Below are 23,121 nucleotides of genomic sequence, written 5' to 3' on the forward strand. Positions count from 1 at the left end.
TGCTTCCAAACTGTTCGGAACTCTTCAGATTAAATTTACTCTAGCTCATCCTATGAAACACTCTGTAGATATTTTTATTCCAGCACCAAGTGAACATTGAGTATTTGCACAATACCAAGTGTTACTACGTTTTTGTTGCGGATAAACTACAGTTACATCCTTCTGCTTACACTAAGTGAAAAGTGACCCCAGGTAGCTGGTGAGAATGATGTTTTCCAAAATGTGTATAGTGGTGTTTGGAGACAAAAATAACTCAAAAGAGGCAAATATCTCCTTTTGTGCTGTTTTCTGGATGAACCTTTAAATGTTAGAAAAAAAAAAAGGATTATGTAGAATATTAGTATTTGCACAAAAACATGGATGTCATGGATTTAGCGTGAAGTAGTTCTATGGTGTATCATATTTCCAGTTAGTGTCTAGAGGAGCTGTTAAAAATGAATCCTTAAAAACTCTTCTTTATCCTTATCTGTTATTGAAGTATATTCCTATCTGTGTGACATCCTATTGGTGCTTTAGTTTGGAGGAAAAAAGGGGTCTTACATTGTGGTAGACATTCACTCCACCATGGTGGATTGGTCTTGAAAACATCTCACAAGCAGTTTTGTTCTCTTTCAAAGCAGTTTTCCTGGGGGGCTTTTTAATCCTTTTTTGTTCAGCTATAAGTAAAATGTTGCTTTTGCTGGTCCTCTGTAAAGGCTTTGTTGAAGATTTATGAAATCAATTATCTAATGAACTGCCAGGAGATAGATGAGTATGGCATGGCCATAGTAGTCTATACCCTTAGTTTCTCCTAAAGCTTTCATAGGTTTTCACTGAGAATATTCTTTTTTGTTTGTGGCTCTTGAAACACAGTGTCATAAGGATCTTCATTATATTATATTCTTCATAATTGCTGTAATATGCAATTACATACTTTAGTATTGACCATACCTAGTTTTTTATCTTAATATTAATATATATATATTGATCTTTATCATTATAAGGTAGGAAGCAAATCTCTGCTGACTTTCGTTTAATTGTGTTCTGAATATTGTAAAGCTTGAATATGAGTCATGATGGCTGTAAGAGAATAAAATCACATCTGTGAAATTAAAGAACGTCCATAACGTACACATGTATTCTACAGCACTATAAATAGCATCATTATTCTGAACTGGTGCTTTGTTCTTTAGATAACACAAAACCATTCGTTTGATTCTTGATGCTGAATAGATGTTTCTAGACTCAGTCATCTGTGCAGTATGGCCATCTAGCTAAATAGTATCTACGGCTCTTAACAGACTGCTCTGCGTCTCTGTCTAGTTTTGCAAGGGATGAGTAGCCATTTCAAAAACGTTAACATCAAAATTCAGTCGTGTAAGGATATGCTACAACCTAGTGTTTCTGCATTCCTGTGCAGTTCAGAGATACATGAGATTGATTTTTACTTGGATTTCTCAGGTAAACTGACAGTTGGGTGGGGACCAGGTATGGGCATTCAGAATACCAGTGGGACACAGGTCGCTTATGTGAAAGTGGGCCTTTATGAAATAAGGGAAGGTACCGACCACACATACAATCAATCAGTATGAGCTGGTGTATTTTATCTCTATAAGGTTATGTTTCTTAAGTCTTTGATACCTCTAGTCTACTCTAAACTGGGAATAAGAGACCACAACTAGTAAATTCATTCCTTGAGCTTGAGCATGACTAGCAGAGCATTTGGCAGATTAATCTTCCTATAGCCATCCCTATTTGGGATTGTCCTAGAGCAAATGGCTGTATACCCCATGTGCAAATGAACGCTTACCTTACTTATGCAGTGTAGGTAAGTCATGGCTTTTGACAAGGAATTGCAAGTGAAGTTTATCCATTAAAAGTGGTTAGAAGCATGATTACAGACTGTTTCTCCACAGAAGACTAAAAGGCATTAGCCAATAATCTATTATTTTTAGTTGGCTTCTAAATATGCGATAAATTATTTCTTCCAGTTCACATGGGCCCACATAATCGAGTCCAAATCCTCCAACTGAACGTAGCAAATGGTGACCTCCTGAGATACCTTCCAACCTGAATTATTCTCTGCGTTGCTATAAAATCAGCTTTTGTGCAACTGGAGGAGTTCGCTTATTTGACATCAGTTACAGGACCAGGGACTGTAAAATAAATATGATTAGCTGCTTCCAAACATGTGTCTGGAAGCCCGTCTAAACTAATGGTCATTGCTGGGATCTGCTACTAGCGATCTGCTCACTTGTGTGAAAGCCTGTAGTCCTGCGTGGTGACTGGCATTTTTCTTGTGCCGTGATGGAAGTCTGGTTTTGACTTTCAACTCATTGAAAACAGTCATAGTAGTTCTTTACCTGTGGATACAGCAATATTCATGCAAAGGAAATACTAATCAGATTCTTGGCAAAATACTTTCTCAAAGGTTGTCCGAGGTTGCCTAGTGCAGCCTTTAATACTGGCATGATTTGGACCATGAAGAACAGGTTTAATCATCCAGCTGAGGCCAGGCTGGAGGGCTGCTGTCACACCACGCTGTCACCTAGCCACCCATTAGCTGGTGTAAGCAGGCAGTACGAAGTGACGGCTGAGACTAGTGAGTGACAGGACTGACTCGGTAGTGCCCATTGGAGGACTGCCCTGGGGGATTATGCTTTGGCAGAAACTCACTGCTTAACACGGGTAGTGGCGGTTAGTACTAGGCTTGAATTAATTATAAAAGGGTTAACATACTGCAAGTAGCATTTTAATAAATGACAAAACAATTCTTAAGATTTAGATTCCAAAAGTTCTTTCATGCGTTTCCAGTATGCATCTACTCACAAATTACTTCTAATACACACTAGCATTTAGCATACAGCCTGTTAGAAATGGATTAACACTTTATAAACTAGTTGTAAATTTGAGCCCGCTTTTGAAACCTGTCCGTAATAATACTGTTATTTGTAATCGTTTGGACTCTTCCTGGAAGGAGAAAAGAAGTTGCTTCTCTTTTTCATGCTTGCTTCTCTCTGTTAAGAGAAGGTGATAAGCTGAAGTACTGGATTATACAGATAAAAGATTTGTTTTAAATTTATTCTGTGCCTATGCACATTTTATTTCTGTGTAAAGTGTCAGTGTGCTTCTGAATTAATCAAGTTAAAAACAAAGAGTAATGATAATTACATTTACTGTAGAAATGAACATATTTTTTCCTACATTAAGAAAGCTGTGAAATCCTTTGTGTTCTATTTTCAACTCGGCATGAACATATAGATCCAGATAGTATGGAGGGGTACTAGCTAGTGAGCATCTAGTGTATAATATTGCCTGAGAACACGGATTACAAAGTTTATTATTTTCAGATAGGCAATTAAAGAATTGAAGTTCTTAACCTCAATAAATTCATGTAATTTGGTTCTCTATTATCTCAAGAATAAATCAGTTGGTAAGTTCTATGATTTCTGTGGTGAATAATTTTATTTATATTATTCTAGCACCAAAATCCCCAGTCAAGCTGAAACCTCAAGGTTCTTTTAGTACCATGCAAAGATATAGTTAGACAGATTTTATGTGCTTTAGCTCTTACTAAAGTAAACAGAGTAGCAGCCTTGGGAGAGATAAGCCAACTTACTATGTTTGAGATCTGTATGATCTATGTGGATCGTGTTTGCTATCTGTATGTGCTAAATCTGTTTTCTTTCTAGAATGTCTCTCAGTTTAACATGTTTACAGTATATAGCACTGTAAACACAAACTTAAAATTACAGTAGCAGATAACATGTAGATAGATAATATACTCACAGAACAGGTAATATAGCTTGGTTTAATTACCGAGCTTTCAGAGGAAAGAATGACTTAAGTGGGAAGACTGTCAATTTAAGCATTCAGCATTTTTTTCCATAGAAAATATTATTTAACTAAAAGCCCTTGCTAATGTATTTACTATGACAACTAATATAGAAGAATGAAAGCCATGGCAACTTTGCTATGTCTTCTTCCTGCCCCTCCCAGCCTATATTTTTTGAGATCTCATAGAATTCAAACACTGACCTAGCATAAGCAATCAGTGCAGTGGACCCCACAGGTGTATTTCTTATCTTGCTATTTTTCTTTGCCAGAGTAGCTAGTCTTATGAACAACTGAATTTTTCCATGGACCACTATGCATTGCTTAGGGCCAGGGTGAATCCACTTTGAGGAATCACCATAATCAAATAGACCATAATCAAAATGTAGGAGACTTTTTCATGCTTTTTACGGAGAAGCTCCATGAGACATTGTGCAATGCTGAGAATAAAGACATGATGAAACACCTTTCAGTTTTGATGACATGAGAGCAACTTAGTTTTGGTTAGGACACCAAGCACCACAGTGTACTCCAGCCAGCTATTATTAGTTCATTTGGGCAATCTTACTGGGAGAAGGGATGCAAACCCTGTAAGTGTCTCTGAAAATTTCTTTCAGTAGAAGAATGGAGGTTTCTTTTCCACTTTATATTAAACACCCATTTTTGAAGTGCAAGCGATGCCTCATCTTTCAAAGAATTCTGTTTTGTCTTATTGCCAATTAAGATTCCTGAGTGTTCCCAAAGAAGTTTTAATTACCATGTGTAGTTAAAAACAAACAAACAAAAAAAGCTGAATGTGAAATCTTTAGGTTTTGCACTTTACATTTTGAATTTTAAAATGCAGATATCAGTTTAGAAATCCATTTCTAGAAATCTTACATGGAAATAACTGGAAGCTTAGGACAGACATTTGACTTTTACTGAAGTTTTCTTGGGTAGCAGTCCTTGAAGTTTAAATGCCCAACATTAAAGTCCCCATCACTGTTTTAGTAGTCCCCTTCCTACCTGCATACAATCTAGATGCCTTGCTTAGTACTTGAAAAAGCTCAAAGAGGCATTTTATCATTTTTGTCTCTTTTTATCTTTTTGAGATACATTTTGCATATTTTATTTCCTACTCTGCCATGATACTTACATGCCACCTGGAAAATTCTTGAAACTTTTCAGACTGATTTTTTAAATGTACTTTTTTGCAAATAAGGTTCCAGAAATCAGTCTAATTGTGGCAAAAATTTGGGTTTAGGTGGAACCATGCATTTGGATCAGATATGAGTATCTCCTAGTTTTCTGACCATCTTTACACTCAGTATACTGTACAGGATGCTCGACTCATTGAAGGATCACCGTTCCCCATCTTCTTTCCAGTCTGTAGGCGAGTCAATTAATCTTGAAAAGCTTAGCTCAAAAACACAAAGGAAAAGCTATGGAGCAGAGATATCCAATTTCCTTCTTCAGAAAGGGAATTAGGGAGTTTTTCCACCTTTCCATTACATTTTATGCTATTAGCCAGCTGATGCCCCGAAAGGCTAATAGACCCCAATGAAAAGCAAGACAGTAAGTGCGAGTTACATGACACTTAAACTGTTTTTCTTTCACTGGAATAAGCAGGTTTATTCATCTCCCCTAGACCTTATTACGAGGAAAAAGTCAAGTCTTGAATTAAGGAAAGAAACTTTAATAAGATTGCAGAAATAGCCTCCACCCACTTAACTTTGGGAGTTTATGCTTTTCTTTAGACTCTGTAAAGCAAGCGGGCTGCAGGGGTGCAGCACCATCTAATTGCCTTTTATGGCTACTTGCCATTTATGGCTCTAATACAAGGTCACAGTAGAGAATGGATATAAGTTTATCACTAAATATATGTAATCTAGAACCCTTGCAAGCCTGCCAAGCAGCCAGAGGTCTAACCCTCTATGCTTGAGCTAAGCAGTGCCAGTTCTGCCTTGAGGTGCAATGCAGCGGGGTGGGATTTTTGGTTCTTCAGGATGAGCCCAACTGTGGTTCTGATGTGACAGTCTTGTTTGGTCTGTAGGAGCAATTACAGCAGTGGTTTGGAAAGCTTGCATACTGTGGTTTCTGGTAGGATGACTTTCAGGTGGTAAATCTTTCTCAAGGAAGCCAAGCTGTTTTAGATGATGCATAGGAGAAGGCCTGCTCAGGTAGTCATAACTGAACATCAGTTAGACAAATTGCTTTCAATTTCTATTTAAATAATGAGGAGCACATAGTTTGAGATAGGTTTTATTTTTTTCCCTTACGGTTTTACTTTTTTTCCCTTATGGTTTTATTTCTTGATCTATGCATAATGTATGAGTGGCTGCTGCAAACCAGAAAGGATATTTAGCAGTGATTAGCGATGTTTCCTTTTTTAATGTCTATAGATGGATTGAATGTGGAAGAATGAGGAGAGAGAGATTCCCCATTAGGGGATCCACATTGCTTAGGACCTGAATCACAGAAGACACCTCTTAAGAGAATGCGTGTTAGCTGTTGTTCTGAATTAATCAAGTGGGAATGTCAGTGAACTGACATATGTCTTTGATTGTAGCATAGCTGGACTGATTTATTTTGGTGGGGCCTTTCTTACTGGTCTCAGAATTTAATTGTATTAAAACATCTGTAACAAGTCAATTCTGTAAAGCTAATCCATATTCTTGAAACAGGAAACTTTGTTTTATTATGAATCATAAGGTGCCCATAGGTAGGTGATATTAAGGTTTGGAATCTGCTTTATATTCACAGTCAAATCTCTCCCTCATGACAGTGCACATATTTTTTTTGGATGGGAAAGCTCAGGAATCATCTAGGTTGTACGGAAGTATGAAATTGTGAAATTACGTGATGATCCTGATGGAATGAAAGTGGCTTTAAGTGATTTGTAATTTGTTTCCAAAATAAATTAAACGATTACAGTTGAGGCCGCTTACCGCAGTTTCATTAATACAGTTCTGTTTTCCTTCGGTGTTTCCATGTGGGCAAGCCCTATGTATGTAGCTTACTATATGTTGATACTGCATGGTGGCATCGTACAGTACAGAGTGCTTGAAGTTTACAGGCAATTTTATTTGGTGAAATATGCTCATGGTGCCCACAGAAAACTGGTTGATAAATAGGAAGGCCACAGAAGTGACAAAGCCAGCAGGAAAATCCCATGTTTTTCTTCTACCTTTCTTTTGCTGTAAGATCTTATCTGTCACTTCCTTCTCAGCAGGTAAGTGCATGTTCTGGTAGCACTTCTGGACATGAGTAGCTTAATTTTATTTCCCTCTGAACACCACTATTTGAAATATTTAAAAAGAGCCGGGCAAGATAGAGATGAATATGCACAGAAAATAACTATACTTGGGGGGAAAAAAAACAGATGGTGAAAGATGGATGACTCTAGGTCGAGTGCTAGAGTTTCTCTGTTGAAAAAAATGTTGAAGTGCTGGGGGGATTTTGAATTGCAACCCGTGCTTGGCCTCCCTGGTTAGCAGAGAAAATGCATTTCCTGCTGTGGGGCATGGTGTCAGTATTTTTTCTTGCACAGAGTGCAAAATAGCAGTATTTAAAGGAAGACCATGTTCTCTGTGTCAAAGCATTTCCACACGTTGACATCTGTGACTCAAGCAGAACTTGAGTTGAGTCACAAGGTAAGAAAACTTGTGTGGTATTATCTAAATATCCTGGAGCTACTGCTCTTTGTTAATTCAGGAACAAATATGAGTTTAATGTAAAGGTCTTGTGAGTTTTCCTGGTGTCCTAATGGCTTTCATGCTGTGAGATAACATTTTAGTGCAGGCTGTTCTGGATATACCTGCTGCCTTCACTGCTTCTGACCATAATATATTCCTAATTACCTGTGGAGGAATTGAGTTGTGGAGCTTTTGAGTGGCATCATATTGCTCTTTGTTTTCTAGCAGTTGCTCAACCACAGATTTAGTATTGACCCTCGAGAAATAAAGTACTGCCATCCTTAAACTGAATGTACCTATCTCCCTTGGTCTCCAAGAACAAGAATTGTTTGGTAGTTGTTGGAAAGGTGAGTGCTTTCTCCACCAGCAGTTGTTCCTATGTCATGATAATGAGAGAGTTGTAATATCTACAAATAGCAGAACACAATTTTTCATTTTTTTTGCTTTACCTTGTGAGGGAGAAGCAAAAGACCCTCCCCATCCTTTTACCAGGAGAACAACTTTTGCATTTGTTGTAAGAGTTTGCTTGTCTGCAGTCTATACTCTTTTTTTTTTTACTCCCTTTTGTGTTCTTCACTCCTGTCTTCCTTCTACCTCCTGTATTCTGCATCTCCAATTTCCTTACTAACTAACCTAAAATGCCCCCATAGCACATTCCAGGCTGCTGTATTAGTCTCCCCTGTGATGTGTGGCTATTGCATTATGCAGTGTCCCAGGCTATCACGGAACTGGTTCTGTTTCACAGTGTCCCAGTCTTTCCTATGCATCCATCTGTGGGATTTCAAGCAGTACTCACAGAAATGTTTTGTTTTGGTTTTTTTCCCCTGCTCTAAATAGTTGCCAGTCTGATGTTAAATATTCAGGATGGTGCTGCTTGCTGAGAGGAATATGTTTAAGTTCGTTTGGGGATGATTCATATTCATGCCAACTATTCCTGTTCTTGCCCACTGTTGCATGAAAGATTTGGCTGTTTCAGGTGGGAAATAGTTTTATGTAACCCATGATAGTTGAGCAAACTTAATAGTGGCATTTTTGTGCAACTTAAGGTACAGGTTTTATAAGCTTGCAAACATTACTGGGTTACAATAATGGTCTCTTTAGCATCTTCTGTCATGTTTCAGTGTTCCTTTCTTCTACTAGCCGAGATGAAGTGTGTAAGCCTTGGAAGTTAAAGAACTTAAATGTGATTCATTCAGTGCCTATCTGGAAGTCATTATCTTCAGAGGATTTGTGATGATCGCTGGTGCCATTTGCTGATATTGTAAAAGCCAAACATTGCAGCTGGCAGGTTTTTTCAGCTAGCAATGAAAGTTTATTGTGCTGAAGTGACATTTTGGCAAAGCACTGCGATGTGTGTTTATGTCTGCCAGTCTCTATTCAGCAAAGCACTGCAGTGGGATGCTTAATAGGTATGAGTGGCAAATTGAGGTCCTGGATTGATGTGCTGATGAGGGTTGTATAAACTTGAAAATGATTCAAGACTGAAGTGTGGAGGAAATACCTCCCTGGAGAAATAGATTAATTTTTCAGAATATCAATCCAATGTAATCCAAAAAGACAAATAAACCTCACCTGTAGGTTAAGAGGAGAGGGAAGAAGAAAGAAAGAAGGCAGAGTGCTTTTATTAGGATTACCGAATTATTGCAGTGCTTTTATTACAATTAGTAGAAAGGAAGTTTATATGAGAACTAGTGATAATCAGCAAATACCAGTGGCATACAATATTTTTTGTTTTGGTGGCTATGTTGACCACTGATAGAACTTCCTAAAGAATATATGGGTTAATGTGTAAAAGCTTGTACATAGCCTGTGGATGTCTGGGACTTCTTCAAAGCTACTAGCACATAATGAAAGAGATGACCTATCTTTTCTACAGTAAAGAGTCGTTAAATTCTCTGACTCTCACCTGCTTTCAGCCATGTTAAATCTGTCCCTTAGAGAAATTTAAGTGGCCTGTGTAAGATTAATTGGTAATAATTTTTGAGTTATTAAAAGCTTCTGTGATATATCTGGAGACTGGAATTTGTTACTGGGGAAGGCTACATTGAATATCTCAGAAATATATCTGAAAAATTAGATTGCAAGCCTTTTTTGCCAGTGCCTTGTCTAATGCAAAATATTCCCTGTAAGGAAACTGGAGGTGTAAGCTGCTAAAGTTGTGCTCTAAAAAACTATGCTTTTTGCAAGAGTAAAGCAGGCAGAGAACCTGATTCTGAAATTATTGGACATACTGATTTCCCTCTAAGCTTTTGGTGTTGGCTTTCAGAGCTGTTTGTTTGTGCTTTGTTAACACATGCCCAGGAGGCTTGCCGGGCTTGGGTCAGAAGAGTCAAAATGAAGCTCAAGATGAGGAGATACAGGCAACAAAGAACTTCTTTTGCCTTGCTTAGTAGGTTAGCTGCAAACAGAAAGCAGAGCAGCCTCCTTCAGAAGCACATAGAATAGGATTTGTGCCTTTGAAGCTGCTTAATTGTTCTGTCCCATCTCCCACTCCATCCTCTGTGGGAGGGACATCACCTAGATCATCCAGTATTACATCAGCCAGGCATATTTCTTCTTTGGGGCTGTGGGACAAAGCAAAGGCTCTAGGCTTTTTTTTTGCCTGACCATTTCATTGTGAAATGTGATCCTTTCTTCATGTTCTATCATATATAAAGAAGATATGTGGCGGGTTTTTTCGTATCAATTCCCAGTGATGGTTTTAGGGCCAAAAGAGTGCACTGTGGTCTAAAAAGACATGCCCTGGAGTGGTGTGAAAAATTCAATTAGGGTGTCAGGGTGAGTGTCACTCATGAGAAGAGTGTTCTTACCCATAGAGACAGGGTTTCTAACAAGGAGTGGCCATTCAGGCTGAAGAAGGGAAGATGCCAGTGGTTGAAACAGACCATTGCATCTAAAGATTTTTTTTTTTTTTTTCAGCTAGAAATGCAAGATATGCTTGGGGAAGGAAATTACAAGGGCAATTGAGCTAGGGTAGAGAATACTTTTAAGAGCTTCTCTTAGTTTTGTGTTAGCCTTTAGGAAGGAGGCTGGAATCTGTAAAACTTGTTAGCAGTTCTAGTATTGAGAACTGACTACCAGCTCCCAATTGGTTCTACTGTGATGTATTTATAATTAAGCTAATAATTCATAATCGGTTAATAGTTTAAAGGTGTTGAAATGTGTGGTTTAGTTCTAAGCATATGTGCAGTCACTGGAACTGTCCAAAACGCCAGTTTGGTAGAATTTATATCCCTAATGCAGTTTGTAGATGATAATGTGCTTATGAAACGCTTATGCTTTGTCTAATGAATATACTTATGGCAATTAAAAATAACAACATTACACAGGCGTCAAACACTTTGGTTCATTACTTAACACCCAGCATATCTCAGCCGTGTAAGAATTGCACTCTAAGATGCTTGTTTAAACCCTGGCTGACTTAGCTAATGCTTTGTGTCGTTGATCTGAACAAATGCTTCTTTTTGGATTCCTAGTAGCATCATTTTTAATGATTGGATCACTTTTAGTTTTGTGCATGTGATACTTCATCTTACAAATCCCTCAAGATATAACTGGCAGAGTTCAGATAGACCTACTGTATGTAAATTACTTTGTAGAGAAAGATCAGAGATCAAACGGAGCTGGAGGCTGCATTAATTTCCCTCTCTGGAGAAAGTTATTCTAACAGGTCAAGAGCAAAGTCAATGGAAAGGTGATGTAAATATGAATGTGTTTTGCACGGATCCTCAGATGGAAGAAAGATTTCTCCCCTCCTCCTCATCCCTACCATGGTCTTAGAAATTTTTCTCAAGTGTATTTGCTGTGTTTGATGGTGCTGGACTGATGCATTTAGGAGCGAAACACTCTTCCTTGTTCACAGCATGGAGAGAGGCTATGTACTGCCCCATTATGACCATATATTTGCATAGCAGAAATTTAAAGGGCAGTGGCAGGGAGGGATCAGTGACAGCTGCTGGATAGAGTGTAACACAGGGTTGTCAGACCAACAGGTCAAGGATAGGAAACCTCTACTAGGAGCTTTATGTCAGTTGTTTCCTTTATACTGAAATGAGGATTAATTTTTTTCGAGCATCGTTATTTCTAATTAATTTTATATGTTACTTTTTTAAAAAATACGTAACAGCTATTCTAGTAGCTTTGAAGGAGGACATGTGTTCACATAAAGCTGACCTGCTGTCTAAACCAGAGTGGTGACCTTGCTTTTCACCGTCATCAGCATAATGTTTCCTTCATAGTCTATTTTTGGAAGGAGTGGTGTGCTCATCACTCACAGGAAAGGTAACAGATTTAGCAGTGCTTCTTTCCACCTCCTACACACCATCTATGCATCTCTGAGATGGGGTTTTAAGTCTTAGTTCTCTGCAGATTTTTCCCTGAGCTTCGTTTCAGATGTATGCTTTATAACGCGGCTGGTTGGACTGCTGTAAATGCCTGCTGTTGTCCAGGCTGAGAAATAGGGGAGGCTGGGAGAAGTAATGAAGCAGGTTTAAAAAGCAAAGCTTAGGCCTTCCTTTGGAATCTATTTGGAGTTGTATAAGTGCCTTGATGACAGTTAAGATGAGGGTAGTGGATTTGTTCATTCATCTTTTCCTGGCTTTGTTCTTTAGCTCACTTTCATGCCTCTAGATTTTGTGCAATACATAATGGGAAGGGAAGCAACTAAACAGAAGCATTTGCTGGCATCCTGAAGAAGAATCACATGTGGCAATTCAGCTTGGTATGCAGGCTGTGAAAAGAGAACACGGAGAACTATCAGTTATACTTGCAATAAAATGTATAAGCGTAGCTGGTCACAGTGCCATCTCCAAGTTAGCATGTTCTACAGACTGTTAAGGACATTCAGTTACTTTGAGTTTTGTCTGTGCATCTTGGATTTAAAGTTGGCCTGAGAAAAAGGTAACTGTTTTGATCAGGACAGATGGTACTAAACCCAACCTGGCAGTGTCCATTGACAAAATGCTGGTAAAGGCTGCTGTCACGATCTTGTTACCGTGGTAGTGTATCCTTTATGCTAATGACTGTTATTTCAGATGGATTACAAGGTTAGTTGGCAGGTAACTTTGAACTGTGTCACTGCTTGTCTCTGCAGCTCTGAAATTTGTGCTACCAAAGTGCCTTGATCAGTTCCACAATGCTCTTTATCCTTTACAGGGAGAAATCAGGTGTTGCGTGTAAAGTTTGCAGGCTGTAATGTTCATCCCATGTCAGGATCTGTTTGTGTTTTAGAAATCTTAAGCAAGTTTAGCTAAAGACTGATCATAGCTGTGGATGCTCTCTCTATCAAAGGCTCTCTTGATTTCAGGAGGAAGATGCACAGAGGGTTGGGACCTGGTCAGAGTTCTCTGTGGAATGATAATATTTCAAGGCTTTAGGCTTTTAAACAGTAATTTACTTTTTTTTTAACTTTTTTTTTTCCAAACTCTTTGTTTTGGAAGTACCTGAATCACTTAGGTCAATGTGAGCAAGTCTGCTCAACAGTGTTTAAAGTAACTCTCTAGGCAGGGCTTGGTGTTTGCAGTCATATGCTTCTTCGTACCTCTGCAACCCCTTATCCATTTTAGCCTGTGGTAAGGGAAGAGTAACTACAAAACTATCCTTTGGGGGAAGAAGAGGCAGAAGGCAAGTAGCTTTAAATCTAGAAGCATGTGTTGCTGTTACAGGACATGCAACAACAGGTTTCTCTCTCACCTAGTATTGAGATCTTCTCTGAAATGTTCTGAGGTTTTTCTCTGCATCTTCTAGTTAGCAAAAGTATTTTGTGGACAGAAAGCAGATGATGGGGATGACTTGGGGTCAGGAAGGGTGGAAAAACTGAGTAGAAGAGATCTGATGGTCAGGGAATGGGGGGAAGAGTGGCTGTACATGAGAGAAGGCAGCTCTTTTATTCCCCTGACATTCAAGCACCATGAGGCAACCTTTTAATCCTGTTTCTTTGGGGTATGGTATGCTGGCACAGAACTCCCCCTCCAGAAATCTGTGCTTCTGCTCCTGGGCTGCTGGGAACAGCTAAGAAAAAGGGCTCAGCCTGTGATATGGGATGTGCAGTGGGTTCTACCTTTCTCTTACACCCAACTGCTCATTTTTTGCCAGCAAAATAGTGGCTCTGAAGTCTGGCTGCCTTAGAACTTGAATGTTGCAGCCTGATGTTTTGCATTTTTGGTGAACATTGGACATGAACATTAATCCTATGGGAGGAAGAGATTGGGTTTTTTTAAAACTGCTCTGTATCATCCTAATGCTGATCCCATTGATAATTGCCAGGAGACTTTATTTGGAGCAGAACGTGATCAGTGCTGACTGCTTTTGAATATCACATCCTAACTACTTGAAACTAGAGGTTTTGCATCTTCTGACTTTGTTTAGAAAAGCAGGGCTTTTGAGTGGTTGTTTTTCAGGGACACAGATTCAGCTAAGATTTCAGTTTATCTGAAAGGACTTGTACAGCATCCATCATGTCATGTCCTCTTCTGCTGCTTTCCTGACCCACCCCCATCAAGATACAAGTCAAACTAGGCTTTTTATTAACCTAATGCTTGGGTTTAGTTCTTTAAATCTATCGAAGGCTACCTTACTTGCCCAGATGTAAACAGATACGTGATTTTTATCCAGAGTGGCTATACATGAGAAACTGATAATGTAACTTGGTTAGAAACATCTTTATTAAAATATAGTGATGGTCTAAGAGAAGCAAAATCTCCGGCTGACTTTTGGGCTTTTCTTGACATTTAGCTGAGCATATCTGGCATTCAGGGAGAAAAACACACCTGTCATGGCATTTACTAAAGCTTCTTTAGAAGAAAGAAAATTTGAAATAACTTGTAATTTTTATTTTGTTGTGAACTGTCCGCTGCTTGCAAAAATCACTTCAACATAGCTTTTAAAATCATGACTGTTTCAAGCTACTGTATGTAGTCTATTAGTGAAGAGCTTTTGTGTTACAGGATCTCATCTGTTATGTCCCTTATTGTGAGACTGTCATGTAATTTCAGATTTTGATATCTGAGATGCATTGGATTGTTTTGGGTTTTTTAAATCTCTTCTGGAGGGGAGGAAGGAACTTGGCTGGCTTATCTCCAGACATTGTGGCCTGTCTTTCAAAACACCCAACTGTCTGTTGATCACTGGCTCTCTTTGTTAGAAGAACACACTGCACTTTGACAAAATGTCATTATGCATGTGACACTGTATGAGACTGGTTTGAGATGTGGGGGCAAAGAAGTGCTGAAATCCCGTTTATCTTTGCATCAGAGGAGCTATCTTTCTCACAATGAGGCATTGCATGAAGTTTCCTCACTTTGTTTGGAGTGATTAACTAACAGAAGTTTGGAAGGTCTGCTAGTAGGATCCAAGCTACGCAAGCTTAGGAGTGAGGGAGCCTGACCAAGAAGCTCCTCTTTTGGCTGATGAATTGAACCGTGCCTCTGGAGAAGCACAGCCTGCTTCATTCCCAAAATCAAAGGGCAGGAGACCAGGGTCTAACACTTGCATGCTCTGTGGGCCAGCAATGGGAAGACTTGGGACACACATTTGCCAGTGGGGTGCATGTAAGAAAAGAATCACTTGCTGAAAAAAACATGCTCATGCTTAAGCGCATGCTTCTCATGATCGTTCTTTGTCCAGGAGGGCTAGATAGGCTTAATTGCTTTAATACATTAATGTTAAAACTAGAAGGGTATTGAGGGTAAGACTTTTCTGTTCTTCAGCCACTCAGTAGTGCTTTGGTGAGCAGGTAAACTGAACTGTGGTCACTGGGGCATCTCAAGAAGTAAGGGTTTCAGCATTTGACAGGTGATTACACATAAAACAAGCAGAAGTGAATGGGCATATTGATAATAAAAAAATCTAAACTACATACACAGGTATGTACGTAACTGGTGAAGTGAAACTAGAGAATTTAGCAATGATAGTACATTGTTTTGTAGTTGTTCTGATGAATAGTATGCTTTCTCAGTCATGTGTCTAAGTCAACTGGCCCCAAGGAGTGCATAGTTCATTTAGCCAAGTTGGGATATTTCCTACAGAGTTTTTACAAGATCATTTGGACTCCGTGTTCAGAACAGGTGTGACTCATTTCTGTTTAGCTTTTACTATTGGCGTAATGCGTGCTGCAGTGTTCAAAGTTTTGTTAATAATCTCAACCATCATCTGGTAAAGTTGTGTATGAGAGAGAAATTATAGTAATTATCCTTGACAAACAAAAAATCTTGAGAGGTGTGCCACCAGGCATTATTGAATAATAATTAAAGGAAGTCTCTAGAGGGTAGAAATAAATGGAATGTGTAATTTCTCTGGATTTAAAATGTGACATGAAAATATTTTGTCCTTCTTTATTCTTTGCATTGTTCTTGTATAGCATTTTGAGTGTCATCTTCTCTGCTTTACTGTGGAAGTCAGCATTAGTCATATGTGCAGGTGCTCCATTCCAGAGACACCAAGCAATAGGTGGATAACATCCAAATAGTACAGAGCAGCAAATAACATTATATTATTCTTACCATGCAAGAATGGTGTTGGGGGTCTCTTAAAGTCATCCCTTGATTCTACTTCATGTCTTTGGCTGCATGAAGAAGGACTGTTTTGAGCCTATCAAAAAAGTCTGTCAAGTCTATCTTGTACCATTGTTTCTTTGATCAATCTGGTATGTCTTGTAGATTGGCAAGATTTTAAAGGAACTAGAATTTATTAGGGACAAGAGGGTAAGATTGGTATGGTGACAGCTGGGCAAAGGTGGCATTTGAGTTTTCTTACTTCCTTTGACATTACGTTTTTATCTCACTGTTTTCTCAGCCACCTCAGCATAGACTGACGCTCTTTGAGGATGAGTACAGCAAGGAGGGATGGGGTAAGACAGGAAGGGATGTTGTCAGTCAGACCTACTCAAGAGAAAAACTTGCGTTAAATTTACTTGGTGTTTGCTTTCTATTCAAGATTGTTCTGGTCTTTGACTATTTAATTATCCCAACAGTTTTGGGTTTTGAGACTGTGTGGAGACTGAACATCTGAGAATCTGAGATAATTTGGTTCATGGCCAGATTTCTTACTGAATGCTCTCTTCCACTTCTTGATCATCAGTACTAATATAATTGTGATATTAGTAAAAAGATTAAGTAGTACGAAAGCCAAGGAGCAGGATGTTCTTGTCAGAGGGAAACTGTTTGGTTCTTCAGCTGTGAAATATACAAAATAATGTTTGGTCAAATGTTGCACAGAAGTGCTTCACAATAAAAAAAATAAATAGCACAGGTGTGAGTTGTGCTATTGGACAAATCATCCAGACTGTCGTGTGTTTGCTTTCCTGAAGTGCTATTGTATCAATATGCATTTAGTCTCTTGTATGTGCCATGGTCAGTGATGGAATATACTGCCTTTTAACTTATTTTCTGTTATGAAAGACTAGCATATTTCCTACTCTGTACACAGACTTTTCAACTCTACAGTAAGTAATAATCATTTAAAACTATCCTATCTTTTTTTTTCCCCTGCTTTCCCCTCCTCATTCCTTCTTTCCCAACCCAAGCAGTTTGGGTCTTTGCTGCCATATTCTCTGGAGTACGATAAGCTACTAGAGTCTTCTTCAGACTGCCAGAGGAGCAATTATTGCAAGTTGATGGGAGTGATCTGCTACCAGATAGAGCAATCACAAGGCTGGTGACCCTTGGGTTCTTGAGGGTTATGTTATGAGGACAGAATGGTAGAAAACCCTATATTCTAGTTTTTGTGCTTCATGTTCATCACTGGAAGGAAGGGGGTTAGGTGGAAACGGAACAGAGAGGGTTTTGTCTCCTGTAGAGTTTGGATTCTTAAAAGTTCTTCAGTCTTATTACTGGTAGTGATCAAGGATGGAGACACGTTTACAACAGGGAGACATTTCAGAAGAATAGACCTGAAGCTATTTAAAATATCAGTGAAATTTTGCACCAAGTAATCACACTTTTAGTTTCAGAGAAATAATTTTGCCTTGCTTATTTTTGCTATATCTTCTAGTGCATACTAATTCTTTCATCCTTGTAATTTAAGTGTTATCTTAGTACTTGGGTTGTATTTAAAGTGTTTCCTACCAGAACACACATGCAGTAGCATGAGATGTGATAGCAGTACTGTTCCATGCGTGTTTTTCTTGACAATGTCTTTCTTCTGTGTCACATTATTTAGACAGGATTGGCTCAAGTGCCTCATATAGATGTCTATTTCTCTTTGAGAAAAGACATGGGAAACTGAATTAAGTGTTCAGTGCCAGTTAGTATTTAAAGATACAGATAAAAATCACTATTCAGACAGCCTACACTGGAAACACTTAGCTCATATGCGACTTGTTTTGCTCAGTTCAGACATGATATATAGAGATGCTGCAGAAACAACTGGATTTGCATCATCAGTCTCTCAGCATTGACTGCATTAGCTTCAAGACCAATCCTTGTGGAGAGTAAATCACTTTATCTCTTGTATGGCTGGGGAGGAGGATGCCTTGTGCCTTAATGGGTTGTGTTGAGGGGGGATGCACACAGGCCAGTGTTGATCTGAAGTTGATACGTCTCTGTCCTGGACCAGACCCACCAAAACCACATTCCCCAATCACAAGAGATTGTCTCTGGAGCACCCACAGTGTTTCCCTCAAACCCAGTATGGACTGAAGTAAAAGTTTGTAAGTAGAACACAGCATGGTTTTTGATAATCTTTGGGTGAAGAGTCCTGTGCTGTTGTCTGAAGTCACACTGTATCCTGAGGAGTGTAGTTTGGATGGATGGAGGAATACAATTCTGCAGGCTTTGTAGGTGTAGTGCCTTTTTGCTTTGGGAGGTTTTTTGTATTTTATCCAAGAAAAAAAATGCAACAAATATAGCTAGAATAGAATCCTCAAACATTCAAACTGACAAAAATCATTAGTCCTTACATTCTGAAGAGCATGCAGATTATTTCAAAGAACTAAAAAGCCAAATGTCACTTTTTATCTTCAGAACAAATGCTTCTAGTCTGTTAGAAATGTGAGGCAGGAAGCTTGTATTTATCTTGCTGTTTGGGAGGCAGAAAAATATAAGCTACATTAATTAGTCCAATTAGTAATGTTGATGTCAGAGGTGGGAATCCAAACTGGCCAATTGTCTGCCAAACTTAGACGTGTATGTAAGTGTAGATTCACTGCCTCAATATTGATTTAGGCACCTATAGGTAGTGTTTAGATGGCTTATTGGGGCTTTACCAGCAACTATTTACACTGGTTAAAATTCACCAGTACTCCTAAAGCATTTTAGAAACCGTGCTGTCAGTGGTTTCTGAACACTGAAAGAAATCTTGATGCCATCTGTCTAGTCAGGCACAGCCCAACCCTGATGAATTGCTTGTCCTCTTAAATTTAAACTAATTAAAATTTTATTTGGGTAACGACTGTTTGTCTTCAGCTTTTTAAAGATTAAGTTTCTTACAGTTACAGGAAATCAAAGCTTGGTAGCAATCTCTTTGAACAACATTTCTATTTAAAAGCTTCTAATACAAAGGCAAGCGGGAGTCTCACGGACCAGTGTGAAATTCAAACCCAACGCTGAGTTGTTCAGACTCAGAGCTGTGTCTTTCAGTATAGCTGCTTCAGTGTTCAGTGCTGGGCCAGATTTGCAGTGTAGATTTAAATTGTTCATTGTGCTTCTTGAAATTATAGCCATCACTGAAATGTTTGAAATTTCTTATGGTGTTAATATTTTTGTGGGTTTTGGAAGGAAAAATACAGGGTTTGGCCTTCTATGCTGTCTGCTGAATTAAAAGGAAATATTTGTGAAGTTCTGTTTCAGTCAAACCAGACTCAGATGGCTAGAACTTCAGTTAACATGTGTTGCCATAGCCTTATTTGTTTCTTGGGTCTGAAATATTTAAAAGTGAGTGTATAAGAATATCACCTGTAGTTTGTCTGTCTGGAAGCTATTCTGTGTAACTGTTATTGGGGTTTTCTGTTGGGGTTTTTTGTTTGGTTTGGTTTGTTTTGTGTGGGTTTTGGTGTTTTTGTTTTGTTTTGTTTTGTTTTTTCTGGGATGAGCCAGAGTATATTGAATTTGGAATGTGACAGCAGGCTGAGAAATCTCTCTGTCTAGAATGATGTTTTATAGCATGAGACATGCTTCATACTCAGCAGACAACACCATCCTGTTGCTATAGAAGAACAAATGATTTAACTCCTGATTATAAACACTCAATAAAACACAACAGTGAGCATTCAGTATTAAGGAACAGAAATATTTTTCCCCCTCAGAGGGAAAAAGGAGGAATTTCGAAATAAAAACGAATGAATGAAAAGAGGGATGGGTGTCCTGTAACTGCTTTACCCCCAGCAAGGATATTTTTCTTACTTGATGGTGGCACTGTTTGTGATTTGAGTTGCTATTAGCTTGAGTAGACATTGATCTTGCAGAAAAAAAAAAAAAATTAGAAAAGCAGTTAAGGACACTTATCTACAGGATTATTCACTTTCAAGTGAATGAATAGTATGAGTATTTACAGGATGTTCACCCTCAAGGAGATACGGTAAGTATCAGGAAAAAGAACAGCTGAAGCAGTCCCTACCTTCTTGAGAACTTCCCTCCAACATACTGGAATCAATCATATGGTTGAGATACTCATAAAAGGTATAAGGCTGTTAATCATCATAGCTCTTTTCATATCCACAGAGGACAGAAATGGCCTTTGACAGGTTCTGAGTTCTTGTGCTTGCCCTTCCACACATGTAAGCTATTTTGAACACATTGCTTTGTGTAAGGGAGCTGTCCCTGGCTGCTTTCTTCCTGCCCCCGCTGCCTTCCTGGTGCCTACTGACTGAGAGAAAACTTTTCCATCTTTAAGGAATCACATTGATTTCTTAGGCGCATGAGTAGTTGCAACAACAACTATCCATCCTCCCCCACCTTGGAAATTAGCATTAGGTGTTTTAGTCCCTTTGCTTAGAAATAGCTGATGCTATAACCTAAGAAGAGCTATAAATGTTGCTGTGGCATGGGACTCTCATCTCGAAGATGCAGGACATGTGTGGCATGGTCTCCCTCCACAATATTCTCCCCTTGCCAGCAGGGCTTTGCAGTTGAGGGACTTCGGAACTCAGAGGTGCCAGTAAACTGTATGAAAGGTGCTATGTTTCTCTGTGATACCACTCGAGTTGTCCAGCAGTTTTTTGAATGTGTGTAACCCTCTGCAGCCACAATGTCCTACGGTAAGGTTTTGATCACGGCACTGGTGATTTTATTTGATATCCTTTAGTTTTCATCTGTGAAGACAGCTGACCTATCATTCCTTATCATCTCTGTGCTGTTTAGCAGGTAAAGGCCAAATTGATGATCAAAAAATATCAAATCTGAGCTCTTTTAGTTACTCTTCATCCTGATATTTTTTGATGTTAACTGGTTTTCTACTTTTATTTGCACTTCACGTTGTAATAAAATGGGAGAGAAGGGGAAATCTTACATTTTTATGTGACTTACCTCAGTAGAGCTGTGGTTTTTGTTGTCATAGACTGAACAATTGTAAGAAACTGGGGGAAAAAAAAAGATAATCTATCCATCTTGATCCTAGTAGCCATCTTTTTCCTATAGTACATTTTCACATGCTTATTTCAAAACTTTGTTATGCAGAAAAGAATTTTCAACTATTGTGTCCACAAATGATATCTGAACAGATTTCAATTTCCATGAATTTACCCATTATTCAAAATTATTTGGCTGTTCCAGCCTATTCATTCCTCTGTCTGTTATTTGTACTCTGCATTTGGTCACTGATTGTGCATAATGTTCTTTCTCTTGGATAGCGCATCTTCGAAGCTCACAAAGCCTTTCTGAAGGGACTGTGCAAATACATTACTGCATGCGTATTTGCAGTGGCTTTTCATATGTATGATAATAGAATGTAAATAAAAGCAATGGTGAATGCAGTTGAAATGATCATAAGAATTGTGTTTGTATGAGTGTTCTGGAATATTTTGTGATGGATTAGTGTCACTGCAGCTTCTCCTGGATACTTAAAATAGCCTTGTGAAGCTACTGTCTTCAAATTGCCCTTTCCTATGCACCATTGAGACGGAAGTTTGTATTGGCTATTTCTGTATCATAAGCCTTAAGTTATTTTATTCTTTATTTAAAAAAAAAAAAATCCATAAATGAAAGTACCCCTTAGTCCAAGACAAATTGTATGCAACTGCTACTGTCTCAGGAATGCTCTGGTGCAGTAATTTGGATATCTGCTTACTTAAAAAAAAATGGTAAGACTAAGCAGTTTCTCTCTATGGAGAGTCTCATCACAGCTGATGTTGGAATTTTGGTGAGAAAGGGAATCTGCCATTGTGGGTATGTATGAGTATTAGCTGGATGCTTCTTTTGTGGCAATACTTACTGAGATAGTTAATTGTGCTGACCTTTAAACTGTTGTTGTTAGGTTTCAGACTTAACAGTCAGAAATGAAGGGGAGAGGTGGCAACTCTGAGCTGTCATTTGGGTCTTCTGTGGTTTTGAGCACACATGTATGTAACAGTTAAACTTGGCTCATGTTTTCAAGATTTTCTGCTAGAAATAGTTGTGGGGTTTTTTTTTAGTGAAACTTCAAGCTTGTGAACAAATACAGATATGGCTTCTAGGATAAATTTTGGACTTTTTGTGCTTGAGATTCAGTTTCTAGAATTTTGTGTTCCTGTTCTGTTGACAGTATTCAGAATTCCTTCCACTTCATTACCACTTCTAAATTTGTGACTAATACACTGTCTTTTCTGTGTCAGATCTTTGAGGAAGATGTTTAAAAAAAAAATCCCTTTAGTAACCGATGAGGCACCTTCCTTCAAACTGAAACATTGTCATTTATCAGGACTCTTTCTTTTCAGCCTTTCGGTTTTAATTCAGAATGCCTTTTTTTAATTCAAATCAATTTGAATTAATTTTTTATTCAAGATTGACGTACAACAGCAGCTGCTTCATTAAAATCTAACTGTATTAATTCCGCTGTGCCCCCTTAATCCGCTAATTTTGCAATTCTGTGCAAAAGAAGCAATCTTGTCAGACAAGATTTACTCTTGTCTTTTATTGCTTGTGATTCTGTTTCCCTCCAGGCCCAGGATTTTCAGCTCTGCATAATGTTGGCCTACATCTCTTATCAGTGCAAGAGACTTACTGGTCTCTTGTGTGAGGGCAGCTTTAGGGCCTGTGTGGTGTGCTTCTCAAATCCCCACCCTAGATGTCTAATTTTTTGTACGTGAGGTGCCAGAGTACCATGTGACTGTCTGTGGTTATTGGTTGACTTTGGTTGATGCTTATTTTAGACCATTTGGAGATCTGGTCAACCAGTCAATAGAAAACTGGTAGGAAGGTAACTAGACTTTCAAAAAACCATGGTATTTCACTTCTAGTTGTGGGTGGTTTTTAATTATTTTTTGGGCTTGGGTTTTTTAGTTTATGTAGGATTGTCCTGGTTGTTTTACTCCCTCCTCTGAAGCAACTGGACGGAAGGTTGACTTCAAACATGTTCTTGCTCTGTCTCTAAGGCTGTGAAAGAGGAGAAGGAGAGTTTGCTTGAGAAAGTGGAATGACATAGCTATTTTAGCTTTCTAAATGATGCAACTCTCTCCCATCAACCTCTACTGACTGTGCAATGGGAGCCTATCCTTGGCAGTGGAGAA

The 23,121-nt window shown here is 38.6% G+C and overlaps 1 protein-coding gene across 1 annotated transcript in view; it reads left to right on the forward strand.

Moving 5' to 3' along the window:
* SNCA (synuclein alpha) overlaps positions 1-23,121 on the forward strand; it is a 66,622-nt gene that overhangs the window by 16,363 nt on the left and 27,138 nt on the right. The gene's annotated exons all lie outside the window — the stretch shown is intronic.

The sequence above is a fragment of the Leptosomus discolor genome, chromosome 4 (genome assembly GCF_034619465.1).
Source record: "Leptosomus discolor isolate bLepDis1 chromosome 4, bLepDis1.hap2, whole genome shotgun sequence".
NCBI lineage: Eukaryota > Metazoa > Chordata > Aves > Leptosomiformes > Leptosomidae > Leptosomus > Leptosomus discolor.